Source organism: Panthera onca, chromosome C2 (genome assembly GCF_046562875.1).
Source record: "Panthera onca isolate mPanOnc1 chromosome C2, mPanOnc1 haplotype 2, whole genome shotgun sequence".
Classification (NCBI taxonomy): domain Eukaryota; kingdom Metazoa; phylum Chordata; class Mammalia; order Carnivora; family Felidae; genus Panthera; species Panthera onca.
In genome coordinates this window covers 1,775,597-1,780,098 of record NC_138347.1, presented here as the reverse complement: position 1 = coordinate 1,780,098, position 4,502 = coordinate 1,775,597, and positions in this window count along the sequence as shown.

Here is a 4,502-nt window from a genome sequence, read left to right as displayed (position 1 = left end):
CTGGCCCTGCCAGAGAAAGCGCCCAAGCAGGGCCGACCCCTCCCAAGGGGGCCTCCCCACTGCACACACCTGTATTCCTCGCCCACATACCCCACCGTTATGTCCGTGATTAGACTCGTCCTCCAGTTTCGCCCAGGGCTTCTCAATCGTGCCTCAGAAGCACATGCAGAACATGACAAACCCAGACTGTTAAGCTCACCGCAGAGCCCCTGACTCAGCGGATCTACAGCCAGGCCGAGAGTCTGCGTCTCTAACAAATGCGCAGGTGAAGTTGGGCCTGCGGTGAGGAAACAGCCTTTGAGAAGCGGGGCTCTGGGTCACCGAGTCCCCACCCGGCCCGCTGCGCACTGACACGGCCGGGGCACACTTACAGGCCATGCTGCAGGCGGTCCCCCCCCCCCCCTCCCCAGCAATGAAGCCCGAGCCTGAGAGGGACACTGACGCTTCACGCTCCGCAGGTGCAGGCCGGGCTGAGCCCCCTGAGCTGCCAGTGCTGCCAGCGTGAACCTTTCTAGGTCCCCCACCTGCCCAAGTAAAGTGTCCCAGGTCATGTACAGCAAGAGGCCCTCACACGGTTAGCATTTACAATAGAAGTCAGGAACCCAAAGCCAGGCGCCCCCCACCGGTGCAGATCTGTGGCAGGGTGGGGGGTGCTAGGGTCGTGGGGATATAGGATAGGATCAAAAGTTGACGTTTGGTCTTAATGTTCCTGGCACAGAGCTCCCAAAACCCTTGGAGTTTCCTGGATAGCAAGAGTGATGAAGGTATCTTTTGTTACTTACGACAATCCTTTCAAGTGCATCTGAGTTTCTGTTAAAGAGGGGACTTTTGGAAAGCACCAAAGCCTGGGGACCAACCTTGTGAGCAGAGGCTGGAATTTTCAGTCCCACCCCACTGACGGAGGAGGGGGGAGCGGGGAGGGGCTGGAGGTTGGATAGTCACCAGTGGCCGACAAGTTAATCATGCCTGTGTAATGAAGCCTCCATAAAAACCCCAAAGGACTGGGGTTTGGGGAACTTCTGGGTCGGGGAGCATGTGGAGGGGTGGGGAGAGTGGCCCCCAGGATGCAGAAGCCCCACACCCCTCCCCCGTTCCCGGTACACGTCTCTCCATCTGGCTGTTCGTTCACATCCTTTGCAATAAGCCGGTAATCCAGAGCGGAAGCTGTTCTGAGTTCCGTGAGCCACCCTAGCAAATTAATTGGATCTCTGATCTGTAGCCAATTACCTGAAGCCCAGGCGACAAGCTGGAATTGCATCTGAAGGCCGGGAAGCAGTTCCGTGGGACTGAGCCCCTCACCTGTGGCATCTGATGCCATGTCCAGGTATCTGGTATCAGAATCAAGTTCGATTTGTGGGACACGCAGTCAGTGTCCTCCAAGAACTGAGTCACTCGCTCGATGGTGTGGAAGAAACACACGTGTCGGAGGTGGCCAACTGTCCAGTTTTGCCTGGACTGCGTGATTTGCTGGGAGGGAGGACTTTCAGGGTTAAGGCCGGGACATCCCAGGCCCACGGGGATACTTGGTGTCAACAAAAGTGAACAGAACATTAGAATCTCCAAAAGAGACAAAGAGAGTTTTCTTTGAGCCCAGGTTAGGACAGCTGTCCAGGAAACACGGTCTTCACAGGGAAGGAGGTGCTCTGGAGAATGAACAGTTTTTACCAGAGTTATATACTTTTTTTAAATGTTTATTTATCCTGAGAGAGCGAGAGCTCCTGAGGGAGGGTAGGGCAGAGAGAGAGAGAGAGAGAGAGAGAGAATCCCAAGCAGGCTGTGCACTGTCAGCACAGAGCCTGATGTGGGGCTCGATCTCACAAACTGTGAGATCACGATCTGGGCCGAAATCAAGAGTTGGAGGCTTAGCCGATGGAGCCCCCCAGGTGCCCCCACATTTGTATACTTTTTTGACATCCTGTGAAAGCTCGGGAGATCGTAGAGCCGCGTGTAGGCAGGAGTCACGGGTTTTGTCGTAAAGGAACGTGGGGAGCAGGAAAGTTGATCGGTATGTCAAGGACGAGATGGTCTTCCTCTAGCGTAGTCATTCCCAGAGCAGGCGCCCGGTGCAGGGGCGGCGGGCTGTAAATCAGGCTCTGGGTCCAAACACACTTTCCCTACAGTCGTGCTGACTGAGAAAGAAATCTAAACTGTCCCCCCCCCCCCTCGTAAATCAGGCCCTTAGAGAAGCCGTGGGCTTGCACCCAGGTCATTCTGACACCTTCCCTCTCTTCTCACCCCGTGTTTGCCACCTGCTGCTCTGGACCAGCCACCGACTTGTGTCCGGGAGCCCCGAATTCTGGATCAGCCACCGGCCCGTGTCCGGGAGCCCCAAACTCTGGATCTGGGCTCGTGGGCTTGCTTTGCACAGTTCTGCACTGTTTACCACACAGACCCCCAAAAGCTGGAAGCCTGGAAGCTGGGCTCACTCCCTGCTCTGAGCCGCCCCCGGAAGGTGGTTGGGGGAGGGCTAGGCCCTACCTGACCTGTGGGGTTAGCAGTGTCCTAGTTTTGAGACAGGTCGTGTGGATGCCAAGACTGATCTGGTGAAGGAGAAACGGCCAAAACACACCCACGGTACACTCTCACGGTATCCCTTCCACTGAAAAGGGATAAAACAAAACCCACTAGATGTCAGCTCATTGAAGTACATGCATATTCTAGAAACAGACATCAAGTTGCTTAGATAAATGATGTATGGTTTTGGTCTTGAGTCTCAAAGCCGTCTATAAATAGGAAGGTGAAAGAGAACAGTCCCAAAACTGGAAGCTCTTTCTTTTTATTTTTTTTTATTTTTTTTTAACATTTATTTGTTTTGGAGAGACAGAGAGAGGCAGAGCATGAGCAGGGGAGGGGGAGAGAGAGAGAGAGAGAGACAGAATCCGAAGCGGCTCCAGGCTCTGAGCTGTCAGCACAGAGCCTGACGCGGGGCTCGAACTCACGAACCACGAGATCATGACCTGAGCCAAAGTCGGACCTCAACTGACTGAGCCACCCACGCGCCCCTGGAAGCTCTTTCTTTAAAAAAAAAAAATGTTTATTTATTTTTGAGAGTGAGCACAAGCAGGGGAAGGGCAGAGACGGGGGGACAGAGGATCTGAAGGGGGTTCTGTGCTGACAGCAGAGAGCCCGACGCGGGTCTCGAACTCATAAACCACGAGATCGTGACCTGAGCCAAAGTCGGATGCTTAACTGACTGAGCCACCCGGGCGCCCCTGGAAGTTATTTCTCGACCATTTTTCCCACAGACAGGTGTGTACCTTTAGAGTGAGTGGGAACCCCAGCTGGAGGTCTGGGGATGGAGGGGACACAGGGCACCATGAGAGAATTCCAGCCCTGGTTGTAAGAAGAGGAAGTGAGGTTGCCACCTAGCGTGTGTGGACACAGTGCACAGGGAAGGGACCCCGAGGAAGGAGAGCAGTTTGGTGGAAAGATGCCCGACGTCCCTCGGATGTGACTGGGCTTGAGAGGAAGGACCTTGGGCAGGCAGGCCGCGTGTGAGATGGGCTCGACTCACACAGGGGCGCCGTTGAGGTCACAGCGACTGGGCAGGCTGGGCCACCAACATTCATAGGGCGGGGAGCCCGGGGGTGACCACGATTCCATTTTGTTCAACTGGATTTTTAACAGTTCGGAGGAGTAGAATCAATCCTGGCTCTTTTTTCCTAGGCCCGGAAGGATGTGGCGCCCCTCACGTGGAAAAGGCGACTTTGCTATTCTGTTTCAAATGCGCCGTGTGAACAGGGCCGGTCTGGAGTGGGACACGCGATCCTGGCCGATTTCTAGGGGACCTGGATGGGGTGGGCCGTCAGGGGCGGCCCGGGGAAGGGGAGGCGTGCGCCCCGGAGGAGGAGGACGGCTGTCGCCGGGGCTGGCATGAGGCCCGGAGGCACGAACGGGCAGGAGGTGCTGGAGCGGCCCGGCGTGGCGCCCACACCCTGGCGGGAGACGGGGAGGGGCAGAAGGAACCACCAGCAGCGAGGATTGCTGGCAGCCGAAGGTCAGAGTGCGAGGGGCTCGGCTTCACGTCTTTAAGCCTTGCTCTAAGCTCTGTGTCCTACGCCGCTCCGACCCTGGCCCACACCCAGCCTGCCGACCTGTGCCAACTGGCGGGAACTCGCGTGGCCAGGGCACCACCGCTGGGTACCGACACGCACAGCGATCCCGCGACACCGGGCCGTTTCACTCGGTCGTGCGGCGCTGGGCGGGCAGGACTTCCAGGTCAGCCCTGTCCAGCCCGTGAGACACAAACGCTCCTCTCGGCTTGCCTTCTGCTGCCCCACCCCCAGGAGCAGGTGCAGACAGCTGGGTGGGGGGGGGGGGTGGTGAGAAGCTCATCTCCCAGCTCCCCACACGGCCCCTGAAGGCTTAGGAGGTGGGGCAGGGACGGGGGCAGAGAGGGCCATGGACACAGGCCAGCAGGTGAGGAAGGAGGAAAGAGAACAGATCCCCACGGCACGGCCCACAGTCGACTCGTGTCCTCTAAGCGTGCAGAGCCCACAGAC